The 22,562-nt window shown below is 38.8% G+C and overlaps 1 protein-coding gene across 5 annotated transcripts in view; it reads right to left on the bottom strand.

Moving 5' to 3' along the window:
• Positions 1-21,312, bottom strand: part of LRFN5 (leucine rich repeat and fibronectin type III domain containing 5) — a 254,699-nt gene extending 233,387 nt beyond the window's left edge. For 4 of the 5 annotated variants that reach the window (XM_027111122.1, XM_027111126.1, XM_027111123.1 and 1 more), the window contains exon 1: positions 19,595-21,312. The gene's annotated coding sequence lies outside the window, so the exon portion shown is untranslated. The remainder of the gene's footprint in view (positions 1-19,594) is intronic. The other variant, XM_027111128.1, reaches the window with a different exon arrangement.
• Positions 21,313-22,562: the final 1,250 nt, after the last annotated feature.

The following is a 22,562-nucleotide window of genomic DNA, read 5'->3' as shown; positions in this document are numbered from 1 at the left end:
ATCATCACTTTTGCATTATAAATGTACTGCATTATAAATTTATTTTATTTCATTTATAAAAATTAGAATTTCATGAAGTCAATGAAAATGATGTTGAATAACCACTAGAATCAAAAGCATAGCTCCTGAAAATGATCTGGCAGAATGAAACCACGTGATAAATGAAAAAATATCTGCAAGATGCTTCAAAATAAATTGGTTTACTTATCGAAAAAATTAAGAAAGGCCCTTGGGAAAATTATATTTTTAAAGCCTTAGTTTGTGTGTGTGTGTACTTTTCTTCTGTTTTTATTTTCCTCGGGTTTTTTTATCCCCAGAATTAACCTCCTGGGAGGGGGCAAGGGGAGTGATTGCTAATGAGTATGGATTTTCTTTTGAAGGAGATGAAAAATTTCTAGAATTAGATAATAACAATGGTTGCACAACCTATGATTAACTAAAAGTCACTAAACTGTACACTTTAAAAAGGTGACGTATATATGGTATGTGAATTATATGTCAATAAAAAAGTGGAAAATAAATTATTAAAAAATTAACATCCTTGGAGTTCTGCTGTGAAAGGTAACTGTGAAGTAAAAACTATTCTTTTCTGCTCTTGATCAATATTGTTTGAAAACGTGCAGAGGAATGATAAGATTTGAGTGTTTCTTTTGCTCTAGGAATATGCATAGTTATAAATATACTTTTGTTAAATATGAGATAAAATAATTTTCAAAAGTTTAGCTTCATTCTTCTGTACAAAATCCAAATAAAACTTTTATCTCTGTTAATGTGGAATTTAGTGGCACTTTTAATTTCCATTATCAATATTCTAGACTGGTCTCCTAGCAGGACCTCCTGTCTCCTTTAGTTTTGTTTTGTTTATTTGCTTAATAAAATGGAAGCAACTTAAATGTACATCAACAGATGTATAAAGAACATGTGAGATATATATACAATGGAATATTACTCAGCCATAAAAAAGAATGAAATGATGCCATTGGTTGCAACATGGATGGACCTAGAGATTATTATACTAAATGAAGTAAGCCAGACAGAGAAAGATAAATATCATATGGTATCACTTATGTGGAATCTAGAGGAAAATGATACAAATGAACTTATTTACAAAACAGAAATAGACCCACAGACATAGAAAACAAACTTATGGTTAGCAAAGGGGAAGGAGGGGAGAGATAAATTAGGAAGACAGGATTAACATATACACACTACTACGTATAAACAGATAACCAACAAGGACCTACTGCATAGCACAGGGAGCGATACTCAATATTTTATAATAACCTATAATGGAAAATAATCAGAAAAATATATATATACCGCAAAAAATATAATATATATATTTATAAAGAATATATATAACTGAATCACTGATATAAATCAATGATACTGAAATTAAAAAATAAATTGGAGTAAATTAGAAAAGTTTATTTTCAAACTACATTAAGATTATAGAAAAAAGATTTTTTTTTTAATTTAATGATGCAATCATTCATCTACATGACAAACACTGCACTAGAGTCTGATGCAAACAAGCACCAAACACTCAAAATTTCTATCTCCAGGAACATGAAGCTATAGACTTAAATAGAGCCCAGACTGAAATTCCTTTAGGGTGGAAGTCAAAGTTTCCTACTATTTTAGGTTAAATTAAATGTCTAGGTTTTATAGATACTTTCTTCCCAAAACTGTAATAATATAAGGCAGAGCTGAAACACTGAAGCAACTGAATGTTTTTGGCATTTCATACTGTTAGTGAGATTCCCACTAAGAACCATACATTGAGTTTGTTTTACACAGAGTAATCAACATTCTAGATAAGCTGGGTTGCTAAATTTCTGAAATTCATTAATAGAAAATAAATTTGTAATATCATTGATGTTTTGACATATAAACATTCAATAGTATAAGTTTAGCATATAGTGGCATTTCATCATTTATAAATATTCATTTTTAATTTTATTTGATCTGTAATAGTAATGGCTATTAAAACTTTATATTTAAGCTTGTAATTATTATAAATCATTAAGTGTATGTGATAAAAAGTTTCAAACACCATAAAAGGATAATATTGAAAATCACCCAGGGGGAACCACCACCTACTTTTTGTGTATATGTATCATTCCAAGAATGTTAATTCATAAATATGCATTTATGTGTATCTGCACATGTGAATGTATATTTTAGATACATACACATATACATCTACATATATGTCTGTACATTTTAAACATACATACATCTGCATATATGTATGCATATTTTACATATATACATCTGCATATGCGTATGTCTATTTTTACATACGTACAAAGAGGATAACATTATAGTCACCATAACTTCCACTCTTACGTAGCCATATATTTTGGACAGCTTTCTTTATCAACATATATAGATCTATTTCATTTATTTAAAGAGCAGCAAATATTCTGTCAAGAAACCTGCTTACTATTGATAAATACTTAGGTTATATAGTATTTTGTAAAATATATTTTTGCTATTATAATTCATATTGCAATTAAGTTTCTTATATATTTCTTGTATAACTATATCTATGAGACAAATTTCAAGGCCATACCTTGATTCTGTTTAACATTTAACAATGTGGGAGTACACTACAGAGTACTCTATAGCAAAAAGCAGTCTGTACTATTCTCTCTGGTTCATTAATGCATCTCTAAATATCCATCACTTAATCATGATGAAGATTACAAAGCAATTTGTATCTTAGAAAAATATGAATGAAAATGCTAGCAAGAAATAAATCCTTAGAGTTGATTCATTAACAATTAAACTGGCAACTGATTAACCTGTAATTAACATCTTTTATCTGCTATTAGTCTTTTTTTTTTTTTGCGGTATGTGGGCCTCTCACTGTTGTGGCCTCTCCCCTTGCGGAGCACAGGCTCCGGACGCGCAGGCTCAGTGGCCATGGCTCACGGGCCCAGCCGCTCCGAGGCATGTGGGATCTTCCCGGACCGGGGCACGAACCCGTGTCCCCTGCATCGGCAGGCAGACTCTCAACCACTGCGCCACCAGGGAAGCCCAACTAGTCAATTTTTAAAGAACTAAGACAAAGAAAAAGGGAAAAAAAAAATCAGTAGGGGCATTCTTTATTGATTCAAACAAAAGAACAAAAAAAAAAATGGAATGAAAAAACTACAAGTCTTTTTTTTTCTGTGTGTGAACTGTGAGAGAACTGATATAAAAAGGTACTATGATTCATTTATTTATTTGTTTCTGCTTTGTTGTTGTACTTGTTCCTTTCGTTAGACTCCTCACACCAATTAAGATTCCCAGCAGTGATATAGAGTAACAGTATTTCATAATTTAACCACTGCTTAATCAAAATGTCCCTTTTAGTCTGTCACTGGTTACACTTCAAAAAGCTCAGGGTTACCTCAATTAAAAGTGACTCTTTAAAGCACTTTGCAGATTTGGTGCAGTATCATACAATGAGTGCTCTACTTGGATTGAAAAAGACAGGGAAGACAGTACTATTTTTAACTCTCTTGCTATATTCTATTTTTGCTGATAACCTTCCAGCTCAATGTTTTTCCCCTCTGTAGAATCACCTGAAGAGACTGCAAATGATATGATGTTACATTACAGTATATCCTCCTTGTTCACTATTATGAACAATCTATTGTCAATTTTAATTAAATAATAGCAATGATACTTCCACAAAAAGACTAACTGCAGGAAACCTAACCAGTCATTCAAATTTCAATCCACATTGATTAAAGTGCAATGTCTTGGACTATACTTAAAAGACTAAATATTCTAAAGTATGCGTAGGTAGTAAAATATATGGATTATGTGCTACCCATTGTGAAGTAAGGGACAGAAGTTACTTCAAACTCTGGATAGCTGAAGCTCGAGGTATTTGACATCAAAATGCCTTATATATAGTTGCCAGGAAACATTTCCTTCTTGGTAATTCAGGAACTTATTGTTGCATATGTAATTGATTAAAATAGTTACATTACACTAGAAGAAACAGGAACATTGGCTAACCACACTGCATTTTCTTCAGAGGTTGCCACCAGCTTCCTTCCAATGAAGAATGCAGAATTATCATTTCACTATAATTAATTTTAGAGTATTCTGACCAAAAGTTGACTGTGAAAGGAATGATTCCATCGCCACTATGTTGAAGTAAGCTAAAATGAAGGTAACTTATCCAAATTTTAAAAAATGGATGATATCTTAAGGAGCCTGCCCAGTGCAATTAAAATATAATAGAAATATGGGTAGAGATTGCCTATAGTTATCAATTCAGGCTAAACAGTCAGGGCTACATTTTTTTAAATTTCTTCATGGGTTTTATAACAAAGACACTGAAAATTGATTATTGAAACCACTTAATAGAGGGTGCACACAACAGTAACTCTCTTACGTTTTGTGCTCCCTACAAAACACAAGTGTGTTTGATTACTTTTCCGATGTGCCATTTAATAGGAACTCAAACACACAGAAATTTTTCAAAATCCCACCGGCATTATTTTTGTCTGTTTTATTCCTCAAATGGAAGTTTCATTTAATGAATGGTCCTGTGGGAATTGTGATGAGCCTTTGGGGTGGCGGGGAGGCTGAACTTTAACAGCTGAGCTGCTCTGATGCTAAAGCAAAAGCTCTCAAACTGACCCAGGTCACCCCATGCCAGGGCTTTATTACTTGCTTCCTTCAACTGAAATCACACTGGAAAGTCAATACAAAATGATGGTCTATCCCAGTTACAACAGTTCATTATTATCACCTATAACCTTAAAATTAAATTATAGTAGACAGTTAAAAAGGAAGTGGGAGAGACACTACTATCAAGAAGAGAGTATGGCTTCAAAAAATAGTTAAATCATAATGAAGAATGCTACCCTTCAGAAGGCTGAAAGACAGATTATGAAAACGAATGCAAGAGCTTCAACAATTATTCAGCATTTGTACAATAGCTGTTTTACAAAGAGAAAAAGAAGCTACCTGAGACTTTATTTTAATTATATTTAAATTCATTCATTATCATTTTCTCTTTTATAATTTTACTAAACTTTATTTCAAAATTGAATAAAATATTATTTTTCCAAAACCATTTAGCTTAGAAATTATTTACAATCTTCTTTAAAGTGCAATAATTACAAATAGTACAATATACAGCATGCTTATTAATGAAGATTTAGAATTTGATAAAAAATAAATAAGCTTATGTGGATACGTGTGTGTGTGAGTGTATACTCAAATAGCCACTTACTGTTCTATTATAGTAAGATGAAGCTTGTCTTATTCAAATAATGTGTTATTTAACCTCTCAATGATACAGATGCAATTTTCTTTGTAGGTAAATTCTATTAGACCCACTCATTTCAAAGATTTTCACAGTAAGTCTGTGGCTTTACAACTTTAAATTCCCCCAAAATAACAAAACTTGCTAAGAAATCTTAAAGCAGTGAAGGGGAGCAGAATATGCCACCCCAAAATATGCCTCTTTGGCATAAAAGTTTATTCTTGGTTTATTATTTTAAGAAACGGCAGACATAGGAAAAGCTCTGAATACCTAGAAGTTACCCTTTAGTAAGAGACATTTTACATTTAGGAAGAAAATATCCACCTGTAAGAGTGTCTCCCTCTCTGTACCAGGAAGGAAGAGGAGGGTGACTAAATCTCTAAAAATTTATCAATGGAGAAGGTGCCAACTTAGATCTACATAACAACCATATCCTTGTTTACTGTGCTTTGCCTGATAATCTCCCATAACTGGCCTCCCTCCCTCCAAAATCTTTTGTCTTTAGCTAAAGATGGTCTTTGAGGTGACGGCTTGGGCCATTTAGGGGAGTTACTCATTTTTCCTGGGTATTGTCCACGTATATAGGACGTATACATGTTATTAAATTTCTGTTTGTTTTTATCCTGTTCATCTTTTTATTTATTACAGGGCGGTCTCAGCCATGAACTTAGAAGAGCAGAGGAAAAACTACTTCTTCCCCTATAGCATGAAACACTGATTATCAAAGCCAAATATTAAAATTTCTCTAAAGCTGTATGGGCTTTTGAATTTCACATGGAGGACAGGAGAGGGGCTTTCCATGGAAAATAATTCTGAAAGAAAGGAAAGGAGGGAAGCATGGAAGAAGGAAGGAAATATAGGAGGAAAGAAGAAGTAAATGAAACAAGCAGTGATCTGACTCCTTCTAACCAAGTTCCAAGTTCAGAGATGTTAACAGGATGCAAGTCAAACAACCAGGGTTGAAAACAACCAGTTAAAGGACCTTATTCAGATTGTCAGGAAGCAATTCCTCTTCCTTCCTCCTTCCCACCCTTTCTCCTTGCTCTTCTCCCTTATCTACCCCTGACTTCCCTCCCTCTTTCTTGTCCTGCTCCTTCTACCTTTGAACTTCAACTTCATAGTGTGATGATATGAAGCTAAGGTAATCCACCCTTCCAAATCTGAGAAGGGATTAATAGAGAGAAAATAGAGCCAAAAGTGGGATCCACGTTTTTCAGCTATTTTAATCCTGAATCAAGCTATACCTGAAGATAACCCTGCTTAAGGCTATTGGTTGTATGAACCAAGAAATTCCTTAGATGCTTGAGCCAGTGTGGGTTGGGTTTTCCACTTGCAGCTAAATGAGTCCCAAGTGACACAACCCTGTTTTCCAGCCTTAACTTAAGGTGCTGAAACCAAAAATCTTATGCTGAAGAATGCTGATGAAACAGCCTGAACTCTAACAAGCTTTGGATCCTCCTATCACTCTGTTTGTCTCACTCTTTCACCTGCAGGTCTCTCCTCCTTGGATTGCTATATAATCAACACATGATTTCAACTTACAGTGGCAAATCATGTCTTCAAATTGTTACTGACAGTACCAATTCAGCAAGAATGAGTACTAACTCCATTTACACACAGCTCACATGGACTCTCTCTCCATCCAAGAAGCACAGATTCCCACAAAACCTACTACCCCATCAAGGAAAATTTTGTACTATGTGCTTTGAATCAGTTTGAAAGAGTTGATACTTCTCATTCCCTGTATAGACTGTATTTTGTAGAGGGAATATGTGGACAGACAAGATAGGGAAAATCTCAGAATGACATTACATTTTTTTTCAAGGGCTGCTTTTTTTAATATTTCAAAAATAGTGATTTTTTTTCTTTTTCATAACATTAAAGTGTAAATAACAATTTACAGGAAATGACTATAAAAATGAAACTAATTTCTTCCCATTATTTTAGAAAAATAGATTTTTGTGCTATAGAGCCACATTCCAAAACAAATATTTATTAATTAATGTACATGTCAATTTTCAAACAACACCTCCTGAGTGCACATTTTGTACCAAGCATGATTTCACTGAAATTCTCTATTTTCCTCAAATATTGCCTAGAATCTGCTTCTTTTTTGAATATACTTTAGAGATAATTATTTTTTCCATGTTATCAATTGTAATGCTATAGACATCACCTCAAATTGAATAAACTATTTCTCCAACATCACTGGAAAAATTTGGTCACCAATTACACATATGGATTTCTCCATTTATTTTGATCCCAATAAAACAAGAAGTGCTACAGTCATATAGTCATATGGCTACTTAGATAAATATTTCAATTTTCAATTAATAAAAATATATTTGAAGAAGTACTAGAACTATTAAAGAGGCTACCATGAGTTTAAAAATTTCTCAGCACAAATTAGTCTAAACAACCACAAAATCAGTTTCCTAATCAGGAAAATAAAAAGAAAGTTACTAATTTTCTCCTGAATTCATTGAACATGTCCTTAATAAGAAAAGCAGATAGGCCACAAAGCCAGTGTTACACACAGAGGCCCCTTACAAGATACTTTATCTAACTTTTGGGTTTGTAATTTTATATATTTTTCTCCTCACAAGCTCCCCCAAATTGTATAATTTTAAAACTCTAAACAACTTGCATTGGTTGTGCCTATTAGATAAGTGGTAAAATAATTATTATCTTCAGTTTTCCTAATCATGTTCTAAAAGCCATACATTATTTGAGATGTTTCTCTTAAAATATTATTCCAGCTAGTTTAACAATACTTATTCTAGATCTATATGAAAGTTTGCTTTTTTGTTAATATTTTTTTTTAAAAACTTCTGCATTCAAATGGGAAGCAAAGTATTGCCTGATATTATCTTAGAAGAGTCCTTCAATTTGGGACCTCAACAAAGTAAAGTAGAAAGATGTTTGCAAGCTGACAATCTACTCAAACCAAATATTACACTCTGATATATAAAATACAAGGACATATATTTTGCTAGTGCTGTTTGAGCATTCCATCATTTGCCAGTTAATGTGTGAAGTGCTGGGAATGCATTATTGCTCACAGTAGGCCGTGGGAGGTCAACATTCGCCCCATTTACAGATGAGGAAATTGATACTACCATGCTAAAAAATTCAACTTTAATGTATATTGCAACAAGTAGCAAATAGAATAGGTACTTGGTTATTTTAGAATTCACAAGCAGAAATTTCGAATGATTAGCACAACATATATTACCTATCTTATATTAAACTTTAAAATCACAGTAAGATACAGGAGAAAGAAAATGTAAATAAAATATTTCATATTCCACACATTCCAGGGAGACTTTCAAATCCATAACAAAACATCTTTGTAGAAAATACTGAGGTGAATGTGATACGCATTCTCATGCACCCCCCCAACAAATGTATCTCTTTTACCAAAAGTAAAAACATTGAATTTGACTTTATTCTTTTTGTAATTATGACTTTTTTGCAAATAAATAGTAATCAGAAAGCTAGAAAACCATTATAATTGCACTGCCCCATGGCCTATACTCTGCACCTTATTATATCTATAACAGTATATCAAATTCCTGTAGAGTAATTTGATACATAAATGAGAACATTATTAAATAAAATGAGGTGTATATGAAGTTCCAGAATAAAGTAATTGTGCAATCTAGATTTAATTTACATAAGAAATGAATAGTAAATATGAATCACTAAAACATAATTAGAAGGTAAAATGAAATCTTGGAGAAATAACAAAATGTCACTCTGAACCAAACCAAGCCCAAAGGTAACTTGAAGAAACAAAGACAAATTCTCCCTCGTGCTTTAGGTGACTAGCATGATCCCTAGCATAAGAAGACAACCTTTTCATGGAAGCTTCTCTAAGGCAGGTGATAAGTGGCTATAATAGAAAACAGGCAAATCAAAATTAATTCTCACATACATTCATCCATCTTAGGAAAAATCAATCTGATGAAACTTGAGGCATTTGAGGAATCCGCCAATACTTCCAACGGCTTAAGAAAAAAATATACTGTTCTTCAAAAATCCATGAATCCAGGGCTTCCCTGGCGGCACAGTGGTTGAGAGTCCGCCTGCCGATGCAGGGGACATGGGTTCGTGCCCGGTCCGGGAGGATCCCACATGCCGCGGAGCGGCTGGGCCCGTGAGCCATGGCCGCTGAGCCTGCGCATCCGGAGCCTGTGCTCCGCAACGGGAGAGGCCACAACAGTGAGAGGCCCGCGTACCGCAAGAAAAAAAAAAAAAAAGCGGGGGGGGGGAAATCCATGAATCCAGAAAGGGAGGGGCAGCATGCCTGAATATAGTAGATATTTAACAAATATCTGTTGAAAGAATTAAAAAAAAAAAGGAGGCAGGGTTGTTTTCCAAAATAGGCATGGTGGCTGGCTATGTCCCATCACCCAAGGCAGGCAGGTGGGAGGCGGGTGGTAGTTGTCTCAGTTATCTTTTCCAACCATCAACTAGAGCAGGTTCTTCTGCTACTCTCACCTGTGATCACTCATGATGTTACTATAATTACTCAGAAGCTTAATTGTATCTGGATGGTGTAAGATGGCTTCATTAGTATGTCTTGCCATTGGTGCTAGAGATCACTTGGGCCATTTACCTACAGCAGGGGTTCCCAGGCTTCTTCGCATGATGTTAACATTTCTCCAGGAGGTTAAGAGTGAAGGATACATGGTCTCTAGAGGATTTGGCTTGGAAGTTACACCATATTACTTCTGCCACAACTATTGTTCAAAGCAAGTTGCAAGGCCAATCCAGATTCAAGGGGAAGGTAAACAGACATCTACTCTCAATCGGAAAACCTGCAATGGATTTGTGGTTATTCTGAATTCATCAAGGGAGGTAAGAACGTAAATCGCAGATGGGAACAGACCACAGGGCTTTCTCTAGAAATGGTCCATTCTGCCAACAGATACACCAAGAATTAAGTATCAGATTTTGGCTAATGTCAGGCCCCTCTGTCATTGAAATAATGCACAGAAATTTGGATACAAGGTGAAGAAATGAATTTGTTATTTGACTTTTTTCTGACCCCGTCCCAAAGGGAGGGGTATCTGGGGCTAAAGCCTGAGGCACTCATTAAGTATTGCAACAGCAGCCTGCACACAGAGGCAAGTGGAATGTAAAGCACAATTAGACACATGCAAAAGTTTTAATGATAAACAGAGTGATCTCCAAGTTCCATCCAGTCCTAACATTTCACAGAATTTTCTGATTCTTCTATACTAGGAAAAGCACTAAAGGGAACAATTATTTATTAATTACCTAGATGTACCAGGCAGTTTATAATGGCTTGCAAGTCCCTTTTGCAGATGGGAATTGGGATTGAGTAAATCACCCAAAATCACACAGTCTTGTTTAGCAAAAAAAAAAAATTATTATTAATATTATATACTTATATTCCAGACTCAGGACCAAACATTCCCTTCTCAATGCAAACAGCTAGAGAATCCCCTAATGGATAACCATAAAGTCTTTCAAAAACCTCCAGATATGAAACATGGCAATTCATAGAGTACAATAAAGGGAAAAGAAATTGAGAATAAGATGCATATTCGGAAGATAGCCAGCATCCTTGAAAGAGGTTAAAAACACATTTATATAATAATAAACAAAAAACAGCTTTAAGAGATAGGAGAAAAGGGAAATCTACATATAGCAAATATAGCATCTTCTTTAGAATCAGAAATATTTGTATTTGAATTCTAGCCCTATTGTCTGTTAGTCATATAATCACGGACAAGGAAACTGTCCTCAGCCTCAGACTTGCTCCTCTATAAATGTATACAATCATACCTAAGCTGAAGGTTATTTCATGGATTAGAAGAAAGTAAAAACCAACACTGTACGCAAAGGACATTCTCAGAAAGTGATGATGACGATGATGATCCTGTTCACCATCATCATCATCATCTAATCATATATTATGCAAGATACATTAGCATCTTTCAGTGCTTTCCACATAGTACATGGAGACATTAGCATCTTTCAGTGCTTTCCACATAGTACGTGGAGGAAAACTCATGTGCTTTCCTCAATAGAGAGGATCTTAGAATTTTAGTCATCCTCAGGCTCTATTTTACAAAAACAGCTAATAATCTTACCACTCTGTCAATAAATTTCCAATCAGTCTGTTAAAAAGGAAAACAGACCCACTGAAAAAAAATGTTAGCTATATGAGAACAAAGAAAAAAATGTTTTTAATCATACACAGAAGATAAAGGGAAGGAAAAGAAGTTGGGGAAAATTTAATATCAGTATAAGCTGCCTTAAACATGTCATGGGCTGGTCCCCAAGGGCTTTCTGCAATCACCAACATATACAATGAAGACATGAAGTCATTAAGAAAAGGTTAACTATATTCAGAATTAGTGTGTTAATTTTAATAACTATCAGCATTTCCATTAAAAGTAAACATCTAAAAAAAGCATTTCTAAATATGATGCCTCAAAAGAATAACATTCAAGACCATGGAGAATGGTCAAGAAGGAGAAGACTCATTCTACAAGGATACCAGATAAAGGGAGTTTGACTATTTCCTTTTGTATTCAAATAATTTTCCCTTTGTTGGAAATTAGGAGGTGACCTCATATGAAGGCTGGGGAAACTACTAGGAGCCTAAACATGGACTTTATTCAATAATGGAGGAGGTAACACAAATTAAGTTAGTAAATATACTAGAAATCAACATCATCTAGGTTTAAGGGTAAGTTAAGAGGCAGAGATATGAGAATACCATCAAGACTGACTCAGGCCTAGGGCTACCTCACTGAAAGAATATGTGTTCCTCACTTGAGATTTCAGCTTCCCAGAGTGGTATCTATGCCATTTGGGCTTTTGTGTCTCAAAGGAGAAATGGCTAGCAGAGTATCAAAGCATGAATTAAATAATGAAGAAATATTTGGTAAACGGATCAAAGAACGGGCCTTGAATCATTCTTGTCTAAATCAGAGAGCCAACCCATAAAGTTAGGGCGAGGTGAAAATCCACCTTGTCTTACTCCATTCCATTGTTTCTCGTATATATTATGAACACCAACACTGAAATTTATGTTACTTGTCTCAATATTTAGTGGAGAAGATTTAATTAATTTGAGCACTAGGAGCAAATCATGTGATGTGAATGTTGAAAGTGTGTTCTCAGGCATCTTTACTAGTGCCTAGACTCAGAATGGCAAATACTTTAAATCTTGTGACAAAACTTGAATTGACAAGTCATAGCATCTTAGAGATACATGTTCAAGACTTGTCCAGGCTCAAAAGGGAAGAAGTCATTGATCAAACAGTACTATCTGACAGGAGTGCTAGATGGAGGATTACCGCATGTACCTGGCTTTCTCCAGTGTCAAGAGTAAGGAAACAATGGCCCTGCTCAACTCTACGCTAGTAGACCCACAGGGCTTATTGGTGCTGGTAACATAATTCAATAAGAAGCAAGAAAACAAATTGGAGCCTATCTCAAAGAGGGTAATGATGAAGATTTATGATAGCTAAAATTTACTGAGTGTAATAGGTAAAAGGCTTGAAATCATGACACGTAGAAAACTGTCCCAAACCTGTTTAGGTCAAGTTATGTTTAATCATAAGCAGAGCAATTGTCGGTTAGGGATCTTGAGTAACTGAGTTTAAATATTTGAGGTACTGTTACTGGGAATTAGACTTATTGTGTGTCTCTCCTCCCATATTAAAATTAATCAGAAGCCACAGGATACCACATTTTGGGCTCAATCCCAAAAAGGAATTTTATGATAAGACTATACAAATTGGAATAATCTACTTTATATGGAGTAATTTTTGGAATCACTGAAGGTATCCAAGCTGAGTCAAGATGACCACATGGCAGGAATGCTTTCCAAAAAATTTAAGATTGAATGGATGTCAGAATAACTCAGAAGTTTCATAATGCCAAACTCATCAGGGGTTAAAATGAATTTAAATTTGAATGTCTTGGGTAAGTCAGGCACTCTCCAGTATAACAGAGATCCTACAGCCTACAATTTCTTAAAGCCAGCCAGATTTCCTGCTTTACATCTTCTGCTTGATCTCTGAGCACACTGGACTGCACGACCCCTGGTTTGGATGACCTTTAGCATTCCCTGGAATCCTGAGCATCTATGGCCCCAAGAATAGGCTTTGAAGTCATTCAATTACCACTTCTTTTAGTTTTCTCCTTTACCCTCATGATAGCTAATGAAGAGATGATAATGATGATGGTGATGATGATGATGACTACAGCTAAGTGTCTTTTATTATTAGCTTCATTTAGAAGTGAGGACACTAAGAGACAGGTTATAAGACTCGCTCAAGGTTATACAGGTCTGAGACACAGGTATATGAAATCCCAAAGTTCATGCTTCTAACCACTGTGCAATACCATTGTCCACAAAACACAGTTACGATTTCCTGATTTCCTCTGTCTTCCCTACTACAAAGCATAAAATATCAAAATAGAATTTTAAAATATCAGTTATTTTCAAGCTATACACTTGTTTATATCTTTCATGTTACTAAGAAAATAAGTTTCTTGAGGTCAGCATCCAATGTCTAGTTACAGGTTGACAAAGTGCCTGACATTTGAAGAGTCAATACAAGGCAAATGTCCTACACAATTACTATAAATAACCCCAAATTTTCAATTTAAAGGTAGGCATATTTCTGTTAAGTGAGGCATTTCAAATTAAAATATATGTGAATACTAGTGATATATTAGTGAATATTAGTGATATAATGATAACTCTATCCATGTAGAATAAAGCATATGTCCTGAGTACTCAATTCAGTGTTCAACGTTTCCCTATAAAGTATATGCATTTTAACACTGCTATACAAATGCTTTAGCACTAATAAGACAAGTGCACATAAATCACTTGGTAACCTAACTTTTTACACCATGGGAAAAAATAACAAAAAGAGCTAATTATTGAGAAAATACCACAGCCTTTACTTCCAAAGAAGGTACAAGAAAGTTAGTTTTCATGGTTACAGAGTTGATATGTTTCCACTAGTAAATCACTTTAATGCAAACATAACTTTGGAAGTGATACCACTAAGATTCATGATTACTTCAAGACAGGAAATGAGAAGTCAACATGGGTGACAGAATCTGGAGAGCAACTAATATATGTCCTTTAGGTCTCTTTAGCAACTCCTTAAAAGAGCTACAAAGGGCAAAGTGAAAATACAGTAATGTAAACAGCACTGTTTTGGCTTCTAACTCTTGATTAAGTGTACTAGTTCTAATTGAGTATCTATTGAACTAATTGGCATTTTCTTTTGTTGTTTTTCTAAGAATTCAGAAACACTCTCAGAGCTGGTGAAAGGATCCTACAACTTTATTCCTGTATCTTGTTACTTTTCTGGAGAGTTTTTTTTGTTACAAAATCTAAAATAGATTCAACATTCAGTGGTAATTCTTAATTGTTCTTCATAAGGATTATAATAACACCAATTTCAAAATATTTCATTGGAAGCTTTTTAAAAAGCAATAAATTACATATATGCTCCTACAAAGAAAAGAAGAAAAGCATGAGGTTTACAATTAGACAGATTTTATTAAAAGATATATTTTCTAAGAGCACTTAAATTGGTCAATTGGCATTTTCCTCCCAATGTGACCAAGTCTGTAACTTAATAAACATAGGCTATCAAAGCCAATTTCCGAGAAACCTTACGGATGTAGTTTGTAGTTTAAATAAAAAACCCTTTTCATGTGACTTACTTGTTATCAGTAAAGTGACAGAGCATTTATATAACCATGTAATTCCTTTGTAATTTTCTATCACTTGTTAACCATCTTCATAATTAGTATTAAATTATGTCATAGATCAGTAAAAAGCATTCTGTCAGAATAGAATCTATCAGAACACTAAGATGGAAAAGCTTAAAAAACAGCACTATATCTGAATTAAATTCTTTATTTTTTCTAGCTCTTGTTATACTTACATAAAACAGGAGTTTTCATAATAACATATAATTTATGTTGATAGATCATAATAAAAATGGTACACCTCTAACCAGAATAGCTTCAATACTTATAAACATAACACTTCTTAATTTCACCATGAACACACCATGTAATGGACAAATTATACCGCCTTAGATTTTAAATAGTCCTCAATGATTGAAGGATGCCACAGGAATAAAAATGTGGGCTGTAGAAATATAATAAGTAGTCTCACTCTCAAGGTTTATTGAACAAGGCAGAGCTATGCACATGTGTGTCAGTGGAATGATTTAGCAAAATTACCAGTTAGTCATGTATCCTACAGGGTCACAAACGCATCTATTAAAAGGCCTGAATTTATATCTTTACTCTTCAATGAAACATAAAACTCAGAACCATTTATACTATACACAAAACTCTGAAAGTAATGCCAGTATATTACATTTCTGAGTAAACAGAAAATAAAATTCACTGGAATGAGTCAGTAGATTAGCCAGTTAAGCCATCAGAAACTTTCAAGTAGCTTTCTTCTTCTAACCTTAAAATTGGCAAAAATACTTAGCAATCTTATTTATAGTAAATTTTCCTTAAAATAACTGGATATGATATAGAACTATGTTATGATATAGATATAGATATATCTATATATAGATAGATATAGATATATCATATATAGTTATGATATAGATATATAATAACTAAGTTATGATATAGAACTATGATGTAGTAGTTTTATGTAGAGGCAGGAACACTGTTAGAAATCTGCAGGCATTTCATCCCAACCACATATCAACACAGCAATAGTATCAGCAGAAAGCAAGATCCTAATTTCACCAGCTAGAAAACTCAGCAAAACTAAGAAGTCTAAAGTGCTTTAAGAAGCAAGAGGAAACAGAACACTGGTTTAAATGCACAAAAGGGAACTTATGGTCATTCATAAAAAGATAAAAGGCAGTTATAACATATGATGGTCATTTAAACACCAGTGCCATAATCAGACACTGCTTTAATACCAGGAATACACTGAATGACAGATGAGATAAAAATACTGGAAGAGGGGATAAGGGTGGGGCAATCTTGCCTCAAGTTACCACAGCTCTTGCTACATACTCTTATGGAAAAGGAAAGAAAATCACCTCTGGCTGGTATCAATCAGAGATATATTTGATGAACCCCTCCCAAAACACATAAGCACAAGAATCTCATTTCAAAACTCAGGTGTGTGTGTATGTATGTATGTGTGTGTGTTCATATATACATCACATGTTTGAGGGAGGAAACGAGGTATACGAAGCACAGAAGACTGGTGTTGCTCAAGGTCATTCTCCTCTTGAAAAGAGAAAGTGAAAAAATGACAAAAAGGAATGGTCTCGAGGACAGGAGCTACATGACAACTCCTTTCCGCCTGCCTATATGCTCACATCTGTGTCCATGGGTATCCTAGCTTTCCTATTGTTCTGCCCCTCTTGTTAGTGACCACAAGAGAGCTGACAAGGAAGGAAAGTTTTTCTAGGAAATTTTCTATCAATATCTGATAGTCTTGACCTATTAGTGAGTCAAGCCAGCTCTAAGTACAACGCTGACCAAGGGCAGTGGACTCAGATCCTCAAACTGGTTTGCACCTCTCTGTCTCTCCAGACAAGAGAGAAGAGAAGGGAGGCAGAAGGCTCCATTTTTTAAGGAACTTCTATACATGAAACTCTATGCTAGGGGGACTATCTGGTTTTGACATTTCACCTACCTCCAGTCTGCACCAATGAATAGCATTTTTAAACATGAATCACACCACAATCTATGTTTAGGCGTCTGATCACTCAACATCCAGTTAATACATTTGTTTCAACCTTCGCAGAGGATGAGGGCACAAGGACAAGACTTAACCTGCAAAGGACTGAATCCTTAATGAGAAAAGGCCAGGGTGAAATGAAATGAGGGACATGGAGAAAACACAAAATTTTCCCAAGTACTAATATTCTCCACCAGTATCCCATCCTTCTTGGGCACCCTCTAAACAGGGATGGCTTATTTGCTAACAAATATTATGAGTATGCTATAAGTTTCTGTTGTAATAATATTCTGAAGAAATCTGGGGGACAAAAAGGTATCTCTGTCAGATTTTTAGTATACACAAATCAATTTTCTGACTATGATTTTCTGAGCAATAGGAGAAATACAAATAAATTCACTAAAAGAGAAAAAGGAAATGATGAAAGAAAAGAAAAATTCTCACCTAATTCCTCTCAAATTCAGTTATTTTTAGTCTTTATGTATGCAGGCAGTACCCTTTTCTTTCTGAGTCTTCAAAAAGTAGAGGGGGGACCTGCTTTTCTGTTAAAGTCGAGTTATACTCCCTATTCTTTCTTGGCTCTCCCTAGAGCTCAAAGTTACAGAGCAAATCTGTCTAAAGAGTGGCCTTCAACTCCTTCGTGTTTATTGGAGTTGGGGTGCGGGTAGGTAGCAGTCTTTCCAGTGGTATTTCAACTGGAGGTAAAACAGGAGTAGAAATGACCTGATTAAATCCAGGAGAGCAAGAGGGGAGAGAAGAGAGGAACAAATGGAGGCCTAGGAAAAGCACACTTCGTTTCAGGTTTTGAATCCTGAGAAATCATGCAGTATGTGAATATCAAGGCATTTTTGCAGCCAGCCAGCTTTCCTTCTATGTACTTGAATATTCATTTACCAAGAAGGGAGAGGGGGCTGCAGGCGCAAGGAAATCGGGCAGGACCTCACTGCCCCCCCCCCCCCCCTCCATGTGTGTCTCTCCACTTCCTCCGTCTCAAATCCAGGCAGCCACCTCTGCCATGATGCGCCCGCTGTCTGCCAGGGGGCCCGCTGAGCTCTCCCGCCCGGCCCCAAGAAAGTGTCAACGCGGGCCTGGCAGCTGCAGTGGCGGAGCCCAGCCCCCAAGCCCGCTGCAAACACGGCCTTGTAGCACCACCAGCCTGCGAGGGCTGAAGCAGCAGCCGAGCCCAATCTCCAGAGTAGTCGGGGACATCAAGGCGCAGGGACAGCGACAGCAGCTAGCTAGCGACCGGCTTGTAGTCCGCAAATACCATCATACGGATATCTATTTTAAAAATGCAGCGGGCGGAGGAAAAGCAGGCAGCGCCCCTCCACTTTCCAAGCGGCTTCAGCAAAGAGAAACCCGCGGAGCAGTCCCAGTCACTGCTTCCAGGAGCAGGGCACCGTGCGCTCGGCTGAGCCAAACCCTTGGTTGAGTGCAGCGAGCAGGCAGCTCCCAAAGGCGGGAGACAAACGAGCATTCCCTAGCTGAATTATTCTGACCGCCTTCACTGTCTAATAAAACATTGATGAGACTACTTTGGAAGTGCTTTATTTTCTTAATCCTAATGCCCTCGAGAAGGGAGAGAAATTTTCTGTAGGGGACGCAGAGGTGATGGGATAGGAAATGAGAGAAATAAGGTGCGAAGGTAAGAGGCTTTGGAAGTTCACTAAATTTGTTCTGCCTCAGCCGGCTGTGGGAATCTCCATTTTTAACATATCAGACCCAATATGTTAATTAGGCAGTCGCAAATCCACCCTACTCCTTGTAAATCAAGGCACTGGCAAGAATTTTCAAAATACACATTATACAGAGACAAACCAAAAAAAAAAAAAAAAGCAGAACAAAATAAAAACAAACCACGCGCGTACAAGCCCCTCTCCACAAGCGAGACAATGCAGCTGGGGACTGAGGTTGTGGTTTTAGCAGCGCTCCTCTAGATATGGATCTATTTTGCTACATAAAAGCAACCCTGGCAGTTAAACACCGTATCTCAACACATACACCCGTGGCAATGAATTCCCTTCCACTCAAAGCAAGTTCCAAGAAAACTCTATTTCGAATTAAAGTCTCCAGATGCATAATTTACAACTACTAAAGGATCTGGCAAGCTCGTCGACAATCAGGAAAACAACCTGGCACCAGAGGAAGAGAAGGGTCAAAGTGATCCCTGCCTGAAACGATGGGTGGAAACCAAACACCCTCTCACACTCCACAATCTGGGGAGGGTTGGATACCAAATGGTCCGTGGCAACCATAGCCTGAAGAAAACACGGGACTTTAATCTCTGGCATCTTCAGACAGGTTCAACACGCCTAGCTTCCAAAAACATCACTTAGGGTGGAGCGTATCCATATTTTCTTAGCTTTCACTACTAGATTAAATGCTCAGGTATAGATTTATATTCCACCTACTAGAAATTATATTACATCACAGAGCGCCCTTGAATACCCAGCCCTTCTTAATGATTTTCAAAACATTAATAAGTAAAGTAGCCTGCAATGCAGATAAGACACTAGAAATAAGATCAGAGGGAAACTGGGTGAGGCGGGAAGTCGTTTGCTTGTTACCTGGTGCCTCTAGAGGAAAGACGGGCGTAGGAAGACTTTCTGCCCGCAGGTACAATCCCGGTAAGGTGTTTCCAGGTGGCTTTCACAGTCGTACGTGGGTCTCGCTCGTCACTTCGCTGCCCTTTGCCATAGCTCAGCACCCGCATCCTAGGGAGTCCGAGAGGCGGCTCCTGCCACTGCCGCCGTTGCCCGCAGGTCGCGCTGGGCGGGGGATCCGCGGCGATCGCCCCATGAAACCCGCGTTTCTGCACCCAGGAATCGGGCAGAGGTAGGGCGGCCGCGCACGCACACACAGAAACACACTCAAACACACACACACACTCGCAGACAGGCGCGCGCGCACTCGCATTCACACTTGCACACACACACACACACACACACACCCAGTACAGCACGGGGAAGGAAAAGCAAGGAGGTGACTGGTCCTTCTCACGATCGGCTTCGATGCCCACAGGACCACGGGCAGCAAAGAGAGTGGTCTAGCATAGCGGTTCTATCACGTTTCCTTCAAGTTCTCCTCCAACCCAAATCCACGTAATTCAAGAGCTGGTGACATTTTGGTGGGGAGGCAAAAGAGCCAGGAACCAGCAAGGAAGAGTCGAAGAGTCGGGGATTTTGTTGAGCAGTTTGAAAGGCAATTCTTTTTACCTTGATTGTGCAGAAACCAGCTCGACAGGCTGAACTTTTGGCTTCAAATTATGTCGACCGAAACGTAAATATCCTTCGGGCCAAGACAGGAAGGTCTAGATGCACAGAAACAAGACGGCTGCAAGACCCTCTGGTGACCTTGTGATGTACCTGTAAGCAGGTTAATACTGGCGCTTTCCAAGCCTCTGGGTAAAGCGATCCACACACAAGGGTCCAAAGCTGAGCAGCCCTTCCGAATCCAGACTGGAAAATGGGTCTGGGCGTCCTCCGCGCTCTGCGAGAAGCCAGGCATCGAGGGGGACCGCCGAGTTAACACATTTGCTTCTGGGCAGTTGTACAAAAGACAGTCAAATGCATCAGATAAGCGCGCGCACACATACACACACGCCCTCACGCACGCTACTAAGCTGGAGAGAGCTTACAAAAAAATAGATGCCAAGATGACTTCAAAAGGTAGAAACGATCCAGAATCTTTCCGGAAAAATGGAAGGGCCAGCAGGAAGGTTACAGACATCTTACCAGGTCTTTCATTCTTCCTCTCTCTTATGAGTGTTGTGCGTGCGTATTTGTATTTCCATAAGGTTTCCTTGGTCTGCCCCACCCCCGTCCAGTTGCGCTTTTTTTCTCCTGATATAAACCGCCCGTGCAAAATGGATTATATGGGTGGTTTGTGCTCACAACCTAGAGCTCCACAAACTCTAGAATCCTAAGGGAGCAGCCAGCTGCAAGCCATTGCCATCCTTGAGGGAAGAACGAAAAACAGGCGCAAACACACGCACCCCCGCGCGCACGCACACAGAGTCCTCAGTTCGGACCGCTCTGCACACCGCGGCAGTCTTCCTACGCGCCACTGCACAGTGCCCCGCCCGCTGCCCGCGGCTTCCGGGCGAGTCCGCGGCTCAGGCGAGAGGCTGGCGGCCCGACTCCCGCGCTGTGGTTGTGGCCCGGGCGGGCCCGGCTTCCGGGCTTCCCGAGCCGGCGTGTTTGGACGACTGCAGCCGCCGGGCCGGGAGGAACTGCGCCCCGCGCTGCAGCATGGAGGCGGTGGCGGCGGCGGGGCGCGCGGCCGTGAGCCCGACCCTCGCCGCAGTGACAGGAGCTGCTGCGCCGCCGAGACTCCGGGAGTCGGGCGAGACCCTCGCCGGGGCCGCCACGCCTCCCTCCGCGCCTCGGAGCCTGGCGAGTTCCGGGCTGATTTACCCAGGGCTGGAGTAAAGGGCCAGCCAGGCGCCGGCAAATCCCGGGGCAGGCGAGGCGCGGGGGCGTTGCAGGCAGGGGGAGGGGAGAAAGCAGAAAATCTGGAGCATGAAGGCGAACTTCAGGGGCGTCCCCAGTCTTTTGCGACGGGGGGACTTGCTGACCGCCCACTGCCCCACGGTTACGGGGTAAAGGAGTATCACCGGGTCAGGCTGTGACTGCTTATGGCACAGGGAAAAGTCATTAGCTATAACCCGCCAGGAATATCTGAGATGGAGGACTGCTGACCTAGGGGTCTCAGTCGCCTGCGACTGGTTTCCACCGTCCCCTTAGTAGTAGGTGGTAGTTTACTTACTAATCGATGGGCGCAAAAGCTGAAAAGAATATTATATTTGAGAATCAACTCAGTTGAGCATCAGACATTACCAGTACTGAAGTTGGTCACATATTAGTATGTCAAGGGCAGAAAGTAAACCCAATAGTCGTCACAAGCCAGACCAGGCCACTAAGGTTACTGGGACAGGGAACAGGTCTGAAGCAGGAAAGAGAAGAGGGATGGGGAGAAAGCAAGACAGGGCCCCGCCGGCGGAGGTCGACTTTTCTCGCCACAAATCCTAGAATTACTCTCCTCGACCCTACCCTCCCTCCAGCCCGGAAAAAGTCTTTCTCCTGGGAACCGCGAGTGAAATCAGCTGTTCCTATCTCCTGAGCCTGGAAATCCTGTCACTTCTCTTTAACCGGTTCACCAGCACTTGGTCTTCGGCCCCAGCGAGGAACTCCCTCTCAGCTCGGATCTCTGCTGGCCCCGAAACCAGTCTGAACCCAAAGAGAATGTAAGAGTTGGGAGTTGCCGAAGGAAGCTGGCTAATGAGGGCCTCTTCCAGGCCTACTTGTCAAAGCCACGTGCTAGTGGCCTCCTAGGATAGGGCGTTCTCGAATTTGGCTACCAATAGAGCTCTCCCAGCCTTCAGCGTTGCCCTGCGGGTGCCCAGACGCGCTCACACCCGAACACACCCACGGGCTCTCCCAAGCGCGTACACGTGCACCCACGCGTAGGCAGGACCCACACAGCTGCCTCTTTCAGGAGAGGATGCGAGGGGTGTTGGCGCTTGAGGTGGAAAGT

Source organism: Aethalodelphis obliquidens, unplaced genomic scaffold (genome assembly GCF_003676395.1).
Source record: "Aethalodelphis obliquidens isolate GAN/ISIS:26980383/991018 unplaced genomic scaffold, ASM367639v1 scaffold10, whole genome shotgun sequence".
Taxonomy (NCBI): Eukaryota; Metazoa; Chordata; class Mammalia; order Artiodactyla; family Delphinidae; genus Aethalodelphis; species Aethalodelphis obliquidens.
This window is presented reverse-complemented; position numbering and strand designations above follow the sequence as displayed.